The following is a 16563-nucleotide window of genomic DNA, read 5'->3' on the forward strand; positions in this document are numbered from 1 at the left end:
GGCACAGAGACCTGTACGGATCTGGGAGGTGCAGCACACCTACTAGTCTTTCCCTTTGCTAGAACAGAACTATTTTGCACCAGCTTTTCATAGGAAAGACATATATAGGAAAAGATTTTGCCAATACCTGGAGTTTTTTTGCTTTAAGAAGCTAGAAAATCCAGCCAAAAGACTGATGGAAAGTGTATGAGCACTATTTAATCAAATTTATATATTATGTACTTCTGAAACAAAATACTAGGAACCAAATACAACACCCGATAATTCAAAGAAACCTAATAAGCAGTTTGAGATTCCAAACAATCTCCTGAAATTGCTACTCCTACAGGCCTCTTTCTTCTCACTTTTTGGTTGCAGAAGGTAAGGTGCCAGCAATCAATCTTAGAACAGGAGCTGATGAATTGAGGACATTCACAAAAATAGTACTAAAATACAGTTCACAAACTGGCTGCTTACCAAGGAAACATGTTCAGCAGTTTCCTTCAATGCAGCACTAAAGAATTACAAAACCTACATTTCTTCTGTTTACGATTTTTGCAGTGGCCTAAGATGTTTTCTTCTTCAGCTAATGTGTGACTCCAGGTTTCACTTCAAATATGTTCCAAGAATATTCAAGCTTCAGAGTTTAAACGCATGTATCCTGATACACGAGAATAATGCACTACAACCAAACCACAGCTTTCTTTCCAGGTGAAGCTGATCTTCAAAACCTTTTAAAAGGTACTAAAATAAGGCCAGCAGCGAATGCGGGAGTGTCCTAAGAAGGAACAGTAGTGGTCAGTCCTCCTTGTAATTATCTCCAAATGTTGAAGATTTTGCAGCAAAGTTAAATGGTTTAAACAATTCCCCACAATGTTCACCAACATGGGAGAAAAGAGGAAGAGCTGCTGCTAGATGCAGCTCCTTTTGGGCAGTTAAGCACTTTCAGTAGAAAGCTTGTAGCTTTCTACCTATTCTGCGGGGCTCCGAGTGGAGAACACTGATGGAATCCAGTGGAGGTCACAAAACACCGCCAGGAACCAGATGGAGACAAGAAAGATGCGCTAAAGAAGTAAACCAAACAAAACCCCAAACACACTAGCTGCTCCCTTATCTGACTTTTGTTTTTCTTTTGCTTCTTGCCCGCATATCTTGTCTGCAATCAGAAAAGTGACAAGAAAAGAAAATAAAAAGGTAATGTGGTCAGAGGTATTTATTTAACCCACAATGTCCCAAAAGCTTTTAAAAGTACTGTCAAGGATATTCTTCTCCTGGAAGAGACACATTTATTTCACACAGAAGGCTAGAATTTCTGTCATGTGTGACATTACTGAAACAACGTTAATGTTTTCATCCACCTGGATGACTGCATATGTTCCTCGCATCTTCTACTGAATAAGCTAGCCATGCTGAAATCAAACAGAATCTGCACCTTATCCTCTTTAATCTGATTTGGAAAAGAGGGAAGCTGATACATCTAGAGAGTATGCAGCATATCATACCAATGAATTCTCAGAATGCAGCTGCTGGCTTTTGCTCAGACCCATGCATTATGAACAAAATGGAGAAGAGAGGCTCTGAACTGGGATGCCGGGAAAGTGCAACAGCAGGCAGGTCAGGCCACTCAAAGAAGTGCACGGCACACTTTGGAGATGGGAGTTGCCACCACCTGCGGTACTAACAAATATTAAATAAGAGGTAGTGAGCTAATAGAGAAATATTTGGACATGGCTGTCCAATACCCTAAACTAGTTTTAAATCAATGCAACTGTGTTGTAGTTAAAAAAGGATAAGCAAGGGCAAAAAAATGGAGATTCAAAGCTATGTTTATGTACCTCCAGAATACAAAATAGAATTAACTTGCAAAGTCACTGCGAGTTACTAAATGCATGTTTTTCATACAAATAAGTTTACATAAATCACTCATTTTCACCAGCCTTTTTGTGTTAAGTCAACAATATCCATATGTTTTGGGCTTTCCTCCATACGTGCATGTATGAGAATCCACACAATCTTTTTTTTCCTTCAACCTTTTATCACTGAGAGAAACGTAGAAGAAAGAGGGTGAGAGAAGGAAGTAGAGAAGAGGGATCTTTTAATATTTGGCTTTTAAATGTAAAAAGCAGGTGGAATACATTTTTTTCTTGGAAGTTTTCTGGCTTGGGAAATAGCGTTTTCTGTTTGAACTCAGTCAGCTGAGCACGCAACAAATACTGAAAACAGATTTGGGCTAAGAACCTGGTCCTTCGATTTATTTCACCTATAAAGATATTTCCATATAAAGGAAGCCAATTATCAATTCTAAACTAACACCAGAGGGTATGAAAATCAGATCCCCCTGCACTCTTCCTGCACTGGCCCTGCTGATGATCCACGGTGACATCAGCACCCAGGAGCACTGAGCCTCTGCGGAAAGCATGATACAGCCACCTTTGTTTCTGTTTGAGAGCACACAACAAGATTTGCATTTTCCAGCTTCCTTTCCCCACTCCCCTGTGTGGAAGGTGACAAATAAGAATATTAAGAGGTTTGTGCAGCAGACCTCACAAATTACACACACACACACACACACACACATATATATATACATACACCCTCCCTGATTCCAATCTTCCAGAGGTCTCTAATGAGAACCATGAACACAGCCTATTAATCATCTCATCAGTAACGTAGATATCCATCTTGGCCTCCCATCAAGCATCTTCTCTGGCTTAAATATGCCCTTAGGTTGCACAGCCCTGGATGCAAAAGCTGCCAGGTCTCTCTGAAATTTCATCAGCATGACGACACTAGACACGTCACTCTGCAGCAGCCGGCTGAGCACAGCCATGTATCGGGAGCCTAAGTGATCCCTCAGCTACCATAAAGGCTAACACAAGCACTTCTGTCCCCCGCTCTGCACACACGGAACAGCCAGATACTGCAAATGCAGTGATCTCAAGGAGGAGTCATTGTTCAGCTACAGCAACATACCTTCAGGCCTCCTAAAACGAAACACTGAATAAGCAACAGAACAAAATGGCTAGAGCACTAGACTGGCACTCAAAAAATAGAAACAGGACCTTGTTTTAGCCCCCCCCGCCCATCACTCCCTGCTGCAAGGATGCCACAGCACTGTTGTTCTCCAGTCCTGTCCGTGGATGGGCCTCGGGCTCATGCCTGCAGCAATGTCCCTAGCTCCATCTCCATCCCCAGCTCCTGCTGCTGGATGGACCCTGGCTCTGGTGTGTTGCTTGTCATGCCTGGCGCTGAGGATGGACCCTGTTAGAGCACTTTGAAATCAAATGATGGAAAAGGCATTCTTCTGTGAAACTTCATTACCACCCTGCCAGACAAGCACAGATCACAAGAGTTCCAAAATAAAAAGATATGCATATTTCTTAGCCCCTTACCCTTGGCATCAGGCCCATACTCCCCATTCTCATAACATTTACAGGGAAACTGGCATACAGAACAGTACAGCAAACAGAAGGAAATTCTGCAACAATCAGGTCAAAGAGTACCATACAAGCCTTAATTCCACAAAAGTGAAGTTATACCTGGACAAGCTACTTCAAGCTGTAGTCACTGATGTTAACAGATCTACCGCTCTGGCGAAAGGAAGAAAACAAGCTCCCAAGCATCTGCAAAATAGCATAATTGAGGTTTATACTTTTAAATAATTATATGGAAAGTATTGCTAGAAAAAAAAAATAAACTTAAGGAATTTAAACATCCAGATAACAACACCAGCACTTCAGCACCCCCAGTCCTGCTGTGAGCACACACGCATGCATTGCCGAGCACAGCTCAGCTGCCAGCAGCTCCCTTCCTTGCTGAAGGGAAAACTGCTGGGCTTCCAGTGCCACTCTCAGCAATTTCTACCTTCTAAGCAGCAAGTGTTTGTACAATAGAAATACTCCTATCAGCATTACCAGCTGTGTTCAAAGCACAAAAAACGCAAGTGCATACACTGCAAAACTCCAAAGTTTGTGCGCATGTAAACAATGTGCTTCTGAAAAGGCAGAGAGAATATTTTCAGAGTAAACACCACAAAGACTTCAGCTCTTTCAGGATGTCAGAAGGCTGTCGTGATCTGCTGTTCACCTTCATTACTTGCCACCTGCTCAGCAAAGGCACCTCTATAACTCACAGGGATTGCAACCACACCTCACAAACCCATTTTACCACCTTGCAAGGACACCAGCTTTGAGAACAGAAGAAACTTCCTCCCAACAGCAGTCCAGCTTTTTAGCGTGCTACCTTTCCTCGTGTTAGCTTGAAGCCACCAAAATACCAACCAACATCAGAGCAGGAAACACAGCAAGAGGGAATAACTTTTGAACCTCGCCACTCGGATTGTAGCCACTGTACCACAGAGTAAGCAAGCAGCTCCTGCAGCTCCACATTCCCATCAGAACCCAGAAAATTTTCCAGAGGCATGAGAGAGGTGGAGAGAACAGACACACTAAAAGCACTCAGGAAGAACATCTCCACCCCAAATTACTCTCTTTTAGAAACAGAGCTGCCCTCCAAGCCCCTGAGCATACCTCCTCTTATCCAACTTCACCCGCAGTTGATGGAAGCATAAGGCTGAAGATACCAGGACTTGTGGGACTTGGACATTAAAGAGTCCACTCCTGAGCAGGAACATCTTGAACAGTGTCTCTTCCTCAGCTTTTGACTTGGGAGAAAGCAGGAGGAGTCAAGAGAAAAGGCTAATGCTTTCTTCTCTTAACTAAACCACCTACACGTATGTTTTGTTCAAAATATGCACAATTAGGGAGAGTTATGGCTGGGTTAAGGGGACTGCGGAGGGAAGTTCTAGTCCCAGAGGAAAGAAAGGCCAAAGAAAAATGCTACAAAGAAAACTGTTTTCCTTAATGCCTGAAGGAAAATAAAACTGGGTGAAGAGCGTTTTGGTCCAATCGTGGATGAAGCACACTCAAGCAAAACACCTGTCCAGGAGAAAACCTCACGCAGCATACAAACATCTGGCCCATATTTTGAAGACAGCACTCATTAGAAGTTAGCTATCCACTGCTTCCAGCTCACTGACATCCAGTATGCCCAAAATCATTATTTTCCTATTGTCATAGCTTTCCCCTTTTGCTTTGCAGGCCACCTAAACATACTACTTCTACTCAGAGGAAAGTGACCACAGCGGCTATCAAGACTGCACAACGTATGGCACAAAGACACTCTAGTCATGCAAGCCAACCTACCAAAATTATTGAATGACATTTGGCAAAGGCATCAAATTAAAAATGAACTGGTGTCTCATGAACAGCCTAAAAGCACACTTCACTGCATGCTTGCTGGTCCTTCTCTACATACTGCAGGGTTCAAAAGGGACCCATGAAGCAAAGGTAGCTGTACCAGTGACAGCAGCTCAGCCATAGACACAACCAGGGCAGAAACAACCCCGAAGGGTGCAGCATACATTCAGCCTCTATCCCTGCTCATGAATGATGTGTCCGCACCTGACATTCAGTGCGGACAGACCAGGGATCCAGGAAGCTGTTCCTCCTACCAGAAACAAAGAGTAATAACAAGGAAAACTAGAAAGAAGTATGTAAACTGAAGTGCAAGAAGTGCAAGAACCCTTCCACTGTAAGGCAGGCCATCCATTTTGGAATGCTACTCACAGACTGAGCAGGGGCCTTCATCAGCTGAAAAGGGATCTTTCTCCAGGTTAGAGGCAAGCAGGCATCAGTTGCCAGAAGGCTGGCATGCAGCGGGGAGGAAACAAGGACCCACGCTGCAAGTCACCGCAAGCCAAATGGCTCCAGCATCCTCATTCCTCTCTGCAGTAATAAAAGGCACACAGGGGAAACTTAAAGTCCAGCACCTAAATACCCCTCACAGGCTTGGGCACCTTAACACCAAGGACACTTGCAATAGGCTCTTTTTCTCTCTAGCTGCATCAAGACAGTATTTCAGGTCTGATTCACTGTCTAGACACAGCATGATACCATGCAGTACAACTGAGGAAGACTGAGAGCACCAGAGTGTGAAAAACAGACTGGCCCCGGCTTTTTCTTTTTCTTTTTCTTTCTTAGAAACAATATATTGTGCAGTTTGCATCAACATCCTCACAAAATGGCTCGATCTGTCCTGCACCTCAGAGGCTGGCTGCTGAGGAAAATCCAAAATGCAATTAAAACATGGCTTCCGCTAAGTTTCACTTCCCTCTGCAATTTTATAATCGTCTCATCCATCAATTTTGAAAGAATATTAATACTGGCATCAGCTGGCTCTCCACCTCCTCTGCTGAGGCAGCTTTTTTGAAGCCCTGTCCCTGCCTCTCAGCATCCAAACACAGATGCTGTGAGGAAGAGGAGAGGAGGAGGTAAACCAAGGGTGAAGAGAGGCCAGCAGGGCACACCCAGTATGGGGGCTACCCCACAAAGGAGCTGCTGCTTTCCCAGGGGAGCTATGGCAACTGATGGTGCTGAAGATCTGCCCAAACATGCTTGCTTCAATAGAAAAATCACACACACAAAATACAGAGAACAAGGTTGTGTCAGGGATTAACTGGTGCCTACACAAACACCAGACCAGATCCTTGGCATGCACACTCACCACCACCTTCCAAGCTGGAGATGGCTAGGCCAGTGATGTACAGTCTTCGTCTTCCCCCCCCCCCAACTCTGAAAGATGTGTAGATCCCTCCATTGACACAAGCCATTTCTCAGAGTTACCTTTCACAGACTAACATCCGTGGCTCCCGAGTACCCTTAGACCACACCTGAAAACCAGTCCATGCTTTTAGCAGTTGTCTCCTTTTCACATAGGTGAAGTTCAATACTTAGATACTAGTTCTTGGACTTATACACAGTGGTAATGCAGGGAGAATTGGCTGGTGCCATTTTTGGCATCTGGCTTATTAATTATTTTATAAAGGTGCACAATTCATTGAGTCACTTGGAAATTTTTAAGACACTGTTCTGTCATTATCTTATGAATCTAGTTTGACATGGTTTATATGTATCATGGCCATGATTTATATCACAAACTCCGAAGAACACAAATCTAACTTTAAAATCATTCTCACCCCAACTGCTTCATTGCAGCCTGGTCTGTTCCAAGACCAGATTTTGTTGGCAAATGTATTTTCTTTGCTAGTATTATCCAGCTTTCCTCATCTAGTTTAATGAAAAAAAAACAAAAAAAACCAAAGGACATGAAAAAGGCAAATAGTTATACTCATTTGAACATAATGGGAAATCTCTCTTACTGCAGCATGAGGTTTGTAACAACAGCCTACCCCTCCTATGAACAAAGCTGTAGGAAGAAATTCACTGTAAATTGGTCAGGAGACTGACATGCAGGCCAAAAGCATCTAATGGCTTGCTGGGTTTACAGACATCACTTCTCCAGGAAGCAGCTGAGCTGCACCAACTTGCATTTCAGCTGGAAGCCCAGCCTCTCAATCTGCACACTCCTGCTTGCACTATCATGTTTCTATTCATTCCCAGAAAACAAAAAAAATCACAAGCAGCCAGTCTTCCTCACTCTATGAAATGATGTAACTTCTATCACATATTCAAGCCCATAAAATGACACATCCACCTAGGCTTAATTGTAGAATGTAGGTGGGAGCAAACAAGACTGCATAAAACGACACGCTGAGAAATGGGGCAGAAAGCAGCACATTCTTTAGGTGTAAACCTTTTTCATAGGGTTGGTTTGAAGCAGCTGTTTATCCATTGTCTGATCTCAGAGAATGCCCACAGTAATGGTTCTGGACTAAAAGTAAGGAGGATGAATCCCTTAAAATGCTTCCTACAAAGGTATTGGGCTGGGCTTTACCTGCAGTTTCAAGCAAGCAAAAATTACAGATCTAAACTGGAACCAAGACTGCACACAACCCTACCAGGGCACCTAGATACGAGACCTCTGGAAAATTATAGGTGGCACCAGCAGTAACAAAAGATGGGCACAGGCTAGAGCGGTGGTACAAGAAAGCAATGGGAGAAACAGGTGGCATTTGTTAGGGACGTACAGAAACTGAGGGGAAGAAGGGGGAACCGGGAAGAAGGAGTTCAAGGGGATGAGAAACTAAGCTGCCAGAGAGGGAAGAGCAGGACAGACACAGGCAAATCAGAGAGGACTTGGGAAGCACCAGAGCTCTGAAAGCTCCATCCTTAAATTGGATCTGAGGGTATCCTAGTCTGGGTTGCAAAACCCCCAGTACATCAGCAGATGACCTGCTGAACATGCCACCCCTCTCTGGCAAGTACCATCATCCACAGCCAAACAGTGCTCTTATGGATTAGAAATTAATGCTACAGCCCAAAGGTCTTCACCCTCTAGATGACCTAGGCCACTGCAGATTCATGTGACAGGACTAATTTTTATCTCCACCTTTTCCCTTTGTACAGTTATAAAATTACGTTTAAACACAGCTATGTTAAATTTTTAACACAAAGATTTCAAACTTGAGCACTCAAAATTAAGAGGTACTGTAATGAATACTGCCCATACAACCTTCACCCAGGTCCTGTACATGCCTGCACCGATTCTGTCTCTAATTCAACGTTTGCAAATCATTTGAGCTGTGGAAATGAACCACTTCTGGAAAAAGACATGGCTGTGTGATAAAAGCAACTGCTGTCTCAGACCGCTGCCTCACCCAGGTCAGGAAGATCAGCGAACAAGGCAATGCAGGAAGAAAAACACAACTCCCTTGCTTGAGGAAGTTGGATGTAGGACCTGCAGGCAGGAATTACCTCTTTCTCCACTCCACAGTCTGCAAGATGCTCAGCAAATCCCTGAAACTAGTTTTAATTCAGGTGACCCCTATCAGGACAGTCTCCACCCTGTACAAAGCTAAGACAACTTGGACTAACCTACAAGAGTGCTAAGAGTTACAGCTGAGGTCAATTGTCCTTGTGCTTCAGCAGATGAACTGGTACATCATGCCAGGCACTCTGGAGTGAGTGAGAAATAAACTCCTCCCTAAGTATCATTTTGAGCAGCCATAATTGAAGGCATTTCAATCAGTTGAGCTTTATTTGCTCTTTGCCTCCATTCCTCAGCTATGAAAATGAAGACAGTACCTGTACCTGGGATGCTGCAAGAATAAGAACTTCCCCACCTGCAAAGCCCCCAGGAAGGCATTGGCAGCACTGCTCAGTTCAAGGTTTGGGTGGAGCATAAAATAAATAGATGTGGGGACACACACAGCAAGTACATGAGGGGAAGAGAAAATGTATTATGCAGTAATTACCCATCCACTGAAAGAGGGACTCTGTGAAAGGGAAAAAATGATGCAATTACAGAATTAAAGATTGCATCATAATGCAGATGCAAAGGGGAGCTATGCAACGTTAGTCCTGGCACATCCTTGCTTCTGTCCGCCTGATTTCATAACCCCATTGTTCTCCTAATGTCATTATTTTGTAAGTAGTTTTAATGTAACATGATTATGAGCTCATATGTTTATATCTTTTCATCATTAATAACATATGGAACAACTGGCAGACTCTGCTCCCAGCGTGATTGATGCTTCCAGCAGATGGCTGTGAATGGCTCACTTTCTTCCTGCTCTGAGGTAAAGAGCAGGGAGGAGAGAGGGAAGCTGTATTTGAACTTCGGTTCCATGCACTAACATTTGGAGATCTGGGGGTTCTCTCAGAGAATGAAACCAGTTCTAATATTAATCAATTGCTCTGAAACCAATTGGAACAGATAGATTTAAAGAGCAGAATCACTGAGCAGCTGATGTGCTTTGCCCAAGGTCAAAAGGAAAGCTCTCCAAAGCCTGGACCTCAAATGACCCCACTGACTGCCTTCTGCCCAAGCTGTTGAATCCCTACCTCCCACATTAAAACTTGTTGAAGTATAATTATTGCTGTTAACTGTAGGTCAAGGAAGAAGCTGATCACCTCCAGGCTGTGTTTGCTGGTGAATGCATCCAGTGAGCAACTCCTGAGAGCGTGTCATAGAAAAAATACAACTGCAAGCAAACATTATGGTTGTATGTGTTCATCCTGGATGATAATTGTTATGTCAGAGTTTTTAAGTAAATTACCCTGCCCACCTCAGACTTCAGGCAAATTGCCAGCACATTTCTCAGAGTCAGACACACCTGGCTCACCATGCTACCTTCATGAGGAAAAGCAGCTGCAATGCCAACAACCTAACTTGTTTTATTTGCAGATGATATGGCAAGAGGCAGTGCATCTAATAGCACACTTGCTTCGTGCTTTATAGTCTTATTTGTCTTTGTGTGCCCCCATTTGTTCACACACACACACTCCCTTTCTTCTAGAGTAGTAATTTTACCTTGTCTGAGGGTTGCTGGCAGCTTTACAGTACAAACTTTACACACTCTTTTGTTGCTAACAAAGCCAGCTTCACTTCCATCTTTCCCCATCCCCATGGAGAGCAGAGCCTACAAAGCCTGTGAGCCACAGCCAGTCAGAACCTGCAGTGTCCCATGCTCTCAGGTCACACCACCTCTCTCCAGTGCACATCTTCCAGAAAAGCTCCACCATGGAAAAGTCAGTCATGGCGGTGGAAGCGTTGCAATCCTTCCCCTTTGGCATGCAACCCACTCGATTTAGTTTAAAACCTAACAGAGAAAGCACTACACCAGCATTAAATGTATATCGTTAGCACTGTACAGTTACGAAGAACAGGCAGAAATGTTACAGCAGCAGCATTTTACCCCACAACTGCCTGTTTCGGGATTTCTCACACTGAAGCTTGGGTGGCCAGCGCTGTCAGAGGAGGGATATGCACAGGATGTATGGTCCGAGCCTCAGAGCCCATTCGTAGCTACCACAGTCATCCACCATGCCATGCTGCCCATGGTATGAGTTGATGCCCAGAGGGAAAAGTAAGGGAAACCAAACACATTCTCCTGCACTAAGTACCACATCTCTGTGGCACAGAGACTTATGCTCAGACGCCAAAGATGTCCAGCCCTGCTTCTGGCAGGCAGTTTGTGTGGGGGGAGAAGGAGTAGTGTCCCCCCTTTGCCCTGCTGGTATGGCTTAGTGCTCCACATCCTCCATAACCCATAAGGGGTTATACAGCTACACAGCTCCTTCCTTCATCTCACCTTGACAGATGCATCTGATCCCAGCTGCATCACAGGCTGCCTGAAAAGGAGTGGCATACGGGTGCTTGAGATTCAGCTCAGCCCTCTAGGGTGACACTTAGTATTTTGACATTACAGAGCGACACCGGCGATCTCTGAAGAGCCACACTCTATGCCCCAGGACAAACAGGCATGTATTGCCTGAAACTCAGCAGCAACAGAGAAGGTAACAAAACATGCACTGGCTGAAGAACTGCAGTGTGCATGCCACGTATGCTTCTCAACACCCTATTTCTTATGCCGCTGCCTGAGCAGATGCTGGTCTTTTTCTTCAGTCCAGGTCTAGAAGAAATGTGCCCATCGCACCCAGCACAGCTATACTGAAAAGCTGTCGAGCGCAGGCATTGCCTGGGTGAGCGCAAGGCTGCTTTTCCTAGTTTAGCTTTGCCCAGATTCCTAAGGCAAACCACCCAATTCACCCATGCCAGACCAGCTGCATCTACACAGAGGTGCTTAGCAATACAAAGCATGTCCCAAACATCTCACAGCACTGCATCTGCCCAAGTACATACCTGCCTGAAGTACCTGTGGGGAGGGGAGGGGCTGTGTGCGGATCAGAGGCTGTTTTCACTCACAGAAATTATTTTGAGAGAAACGTACAGCTCTGAATGCCATCTTTTCATCAGTGTCAAATTAACATTTAAGTCAACAGGATGACGCTGGTGAACACCCAGATAACCACGCTGCCATTGCACACGTGCAAGTTTGCGCACACACACACACACCTCTGCAAAAGTCCTGCCCAGGCTGCGCATTTCCATCTGCTCCGATACCCACCTCCATCCAGCCCAAGGTGTCCTGGAGGTCAAGGAAAGGAAGCTCCAAGCCATGCCAGTCAGCCTGCCAGCCTTCCTAAATCTCAAGTGGCTTGACAAATAAAAGGGTAACAGCACCACAAGGAGGAATAACAAACAGGCCCCGTCTGATGGAGATCTGTGTGTCTTCTGCCCCCCCTACCCCTCCACTGCAGCTCCCTCCGATATTGCCCAAACCTTCTCCCCCGGGGACTACGCACACCTTGCGAGGTGGCAAGGGCTACGAAGCTGCTGTCTGTTTGATCACCACCACATGTGCAATGCCTGGCTGGGCAGCTGCTATGAGGCAGACTGGAGACTAGCTGAAAGCAGCCTCCTTTCTCTTCAGAGAGAGCATTGCTTCAAAGATTGCCCAGCCAGCCACTAATCTGAACAAAAACAAGTGAGAAATTAATGATCTTCAAGACTGCCAACCATTGGTGCAATCTGGTTGGAACTGGCCAAACGCAAGGGGCATGAGACAGACAGCACTTGTTTCCTGGGGAAACGAAGTTAAAATGAAATAAAATAAAACCAGATGAAAACTATGGTGCGTTTGATTAGTGGTGTCTCAACATTCCACTATGTCCCAGGAAACATCACCTTAATCAAGCCTGCGAGCAGCAGAGCACAAGCTGCAGTTAAACTCTGCAACTGCCCAGTTTCTGTGCATTTGGAGCAGGAAGGGGCAAATTACAAACTCATTTACAGCTGAAGGTTATTCTGAAGGGGTAGTTTCTGAAGTAGGAAGATGGGGAGGGCAAAGTCATTTGCATCTGAAAGAGGTGAAGTACCCCCTGAGGGCTGAAGGACTATTATTCAGCTCTAAGGATGGAAGCTGCTGGGCCTCCTCTCTCCTTCACAAGCTCCAGCCCTGGAGGTGATCTCATCCCAGAGATTTCAGCATCTTTTCTCACCATCCACAGCGTCCCTCAGCCCACACTGCTGGCGCTTGGCCACCGGCACCAAGAGGTGCCTTTGAGGCAGGAGTCAACTCTGTTGTGACTGGACCAGCCCATACCAACCCAGGATCAGGATGTGGGGAGATGCACCACAAGTTGCTGGTGCTGGGGAGGGCTGCAAGGGTTTCTTCTAATGCCACCTGGTTTGACAGACCATACTACAGAGTTACATTGGTTCTAAGGGCTTCTCTGCTTTCTTCGCAGAGCCCAGCACAGCAGCAGCAGCAAATATATTTGTGTAGAAAATAGCATCAGGAAGGCAAGCAGGCAACTCTGGACAGACTCTGAAACAGCTGCGGAATTTCTCTGGAAGAGCTGCTTACTGTGAAAGGGGGGGGAAGTCCAGCCTCCCATCTCACTTCCAGCCCACCCACTGGACAGAGGCAAAGCATAAGAACAGGAGAGAATTTAAGGCATGCCAGGATCCCAGGCTCTGGGAATTAGTTTCCCACATTCTCCACAAAAAGACAGCACTCACGCCCAAAATCTACTGCCTTGAACTCAGATCACACACCATTTACTCAGCTGAACAACCACACTCAAGCCAGTGAAACTACTTGCCTGAATCACTGCCACTTGATGTACAGAAGGGCTGCAGAACTTTGGCTGATAAACACAGGTAGGCAGAAGGCAATGTAAAACCACCTAGGGCAGATCCCAGAGTCAACAGCTGTGCAGTCAACGCCACACATCACCTAGTCTTTGGTAGTTATGCCACCTGATCAGGGTATCATCTAAATCATATGCCTCCCTCTAGACCTGTATCCTCCAGGCATTGTCAACTGATTAGAGCCACAGTCTGAAAAACATTTCACTGACTTGGAAAGCTAAATTCTGCTGGATAGGACGGCTTGAGCATTTAAGAGTCTAAGCTTCATTAGCTTCCAGCAAGACTTCAGTTCCCATGTGCAAACTAATGCTCCATAAAATTCCAGCAGAGAAGCACCACTGCTCCTGCTCTGTCAGTGTTGGTCCTAAGTAAGGTCAGCTCTTCCATACTGTACCCAAACATGACATGGCATTTGTTCTCCGTACCATGCAAGTAAAAAAGCTGTGCACTGCACACCCTGGAAAGCTTAAGAGAAGCAGCCCTGAGTTTAAAACCCTTGCATGCAAGCTTGCTTGCGAGCATCCCTCTTTTGTCTCACTAGGACAACACACATGACTAAAGTTAAGACTGTGCTGAAGCCTCCATCTGTCAGACTGTGGATGATAGAGCTCCTGCTCCAGTTCATCACGGGGTCAAGGTGAGAACCCTGAACTGGAGCCAGGCACAGGCACCGGCAAAAACATACCCACAGATTCTGGCAAAGCTGGAGGCTCAAGTGAGTCACTTGGGGAAGGGTGACCAGCACCCAGAAGCATCTACCTGCTATTCCCTGTGCACTCTGATAAGCCATAGTGTATCTTGGATGAGTGGCTTATTCTGAGTTATTGTATTTGCATGTATAATTTAAACACACTGTATTTATTGTCCTGCTGGCATTTCTAATCTGGATATTCTGCTGCCCAGTACTTCCCAAGATATTTCATAACGTGCATATAGAACTTCCACCACATGTGGCCCAACCAACTTTCCTCTCCCAGGACAAACAATAGAAAACAAACATCTTCACCTTCACGTGCCTACCAAGTTGTCCAAACTCTCCAACAGACCTCACAGGTTTCAGAGGTTTGGGCTTTTCAACTACACTGCCAACAACAGCACGTGCATGGGGAAAATTTTGCACAGAGCCATGTCCCAAAGGTTATGGACACCCCAGTGCCATGGGCAGCAATAGCACCAGACTGTCCCAGCTCTGTACTCCTCTGCCAGGGCTACTTTTACCTTTTGCCTTTCATGCATTTAACAAGAAGCTGAGATCCAATTGCACACTATTACATAGCCAAGAACAGCGTTCCCAGCAGAAGGCTTTTTCCTAAATTGCTATTATTATCATCCCATGAGCACTGCATTAGTTCAGACTCAGTGGGCATTTCAAGAAAGCCTGTGACCCCAGCCTGGGTACAGAAAGGCTGAAAACAGGAGCTTAGCGTACATCACAGCTTGGAAGGTTACAAGTATTTTCCAGTGGCCTCAACCAGACTTACACCATAAGCAACTCCGTATCAAGAAAGATCTCTGAAACATACTATAAAAACAAACAAACCAACCATGGATCATATCGGTGAGAAGAAGGAAAAGAGTTTCAGCGAGGAAACAAGAACTGTATTTGCAGTTCAACAGAATTACTGTGTTTATTGTTCAATTAACAGAACCTTATCAAAAGCCTGTTTGCTTTCCTTTTCTTTCTTTTTTTTTTTAACCTCTCAAAGACATCTATTACACAAACACACCCCTTCGCGCCTCCCCACCTAACAGCAACACATCCTAGGCGTATCCACAGCTCAGAGGAGGCAGAGAGCCGCGTCCAAGAATTCCCTCCGCCGGACGGCATGTCGGAACCCAGCACCCGGGTGATGGATGGCGGCAGGGTTCCGAAATTGTATTTCGGTAGCTCAGCCTCAGCCGGGTGGCAGCACCTAACCAACACGGTAGCAAACTCTGAACGCTGCAACTCTGTAGAGCGGGACTGCTACCGGGGCAGGGGCTTCGCTCCCCTCTTCTCTGGTTAAAAGAAAAAATAAAGCTATTCCCTAAAAACCCAGCGAGATGCCTGGCACTTAGCGACAGCGCCGAGTTACCGCGGACCTTCTCCGCTAACTGCCAGCATAAGGGAGGGAGGGGGAATCAATAAAAAAAGAGAAAACGCCAACCCAGAACCAACACCGAGCCTCCAACAGAACCAAAGGATGCACCACACACCCACCAAAAAACACCCCGTCTGTAAGTTATCTGGGTTTACTTGCTCGCGAAGCCCAAGGAGAACCCTCCTCCTCTCCGAAGCACGCCGATGCGATCGGTGCAGGCGCAACCCCGCCGGGTTTCAAAGTAACCTTCCCGCCCCGCCACCCTGCGGGAGGCGGCGGGCACCGGGCAGCCCCGCGCACGTTTCAGCGGATCACCTGCACCTCGCACCGCGCCTTGGCTTCGCCCTCCCCGCGGGGGGACCGAGCGGCGGCGGAGCCGGGCAGCGGCTGCTGCTGCTGCTGCTGCTCCGCCCGGCGGAGGCTGCTCGCTCTGCCTGCACCCGCCGTGTGCGGCGGGGCCAGGCCGGGCAGGCGGTTACGAAACCCTCGGCTCGCCCTCGCCCGGGAGGGAGGCGTGGCGGGGGGCATCCGCGCCCGCCGGCCCCGCTCCCCGCCGCCGCGCCGCGAATGGGAGGAGGGAAAGGCGGCCCCGCCGCTGCATCTACCGCACACGAACATCGCCCGCCGCCCCCCTCGGGGGCGGCCGAGAGGAGCCCCGCCGGCGGGGAGCGGGCGACCACTGACCTTGCCGCCATCCGCCGCCGTGCCTGCCCGCGGGGTGGCAGCCCCGTGCCCACCGCCGCAGCCGGCGCCCTCTCCCCGCCAGCCGGCGCCGCCCCCCTTCAGTCCCCCCCCGCCCGCCGAGGTGCGGGGCCGAGGCGGAGTCGAGGCGGCCGGAGCTCCGGAGCCGCCCCGAGCACCGGTGCGTCCCGGGCGGGCCGCGGCTCCGTCGTCAGAGCGGCGGTGAGAGACCCCCTCCGCCCCCCCCCCCACCCCGGCCGGGAGCCGGGCGGCTCCGCATCAGCAAGCGCAGCCGCTGCCCTGCTCGGCCAGAGCGGAGAGGGCAAATGCAGCACTCGGGAAGGGCTCTCCGGTTTGAAGATGC

At 47.2% G+C, this 16563-nt stretch overlaps 1 protein-coding gene across 4 annotated transcripts in view; it reads right to left on the reverse strand.

The window, feature by feature from the left end:
- Positions 1-16263, reverse strand: part of RNF152 (ring finger protein 152) — a 45835-nt gene extending 29572 nt beyond the window's left edge. Inside the window, exon 1 of one of the 4 annotated variants that reach the window (XR_009964586.1) lies at positions 3519-3566. The gene's annotated coding sequence lies outside the window, so the exon portion shown is untranslated. Of the gene's footprint in view, positions 1-3518; positions 3641-15833; positions 15893-16202 lie in introns of those variants that run through there. The other 3 variants (XM_062617708.1, XM_062617706.1, XM_062617707.1) reach the window with 3 other exon arrangements.
- Positions 16264-16563: the final 300 nt, after the last annotated feature.

The sequence above is a fragment of the Pezoporus occidentalis genome, unplaced genomic scaffold (genome assembly GCF_034315485.1).
Source record: "Pezoporus occidentalis ecotype Australia unplaced genomic scaffold, CSIRO_AGI_Poc_V1 ctg2, whole genome shotgun sequence".
NCBI lineage: Eukaryota > Metazoa > Chordata > Aves > Psittaciformes > Psittacidae > Pezoporus > Pezoporus occidentalis.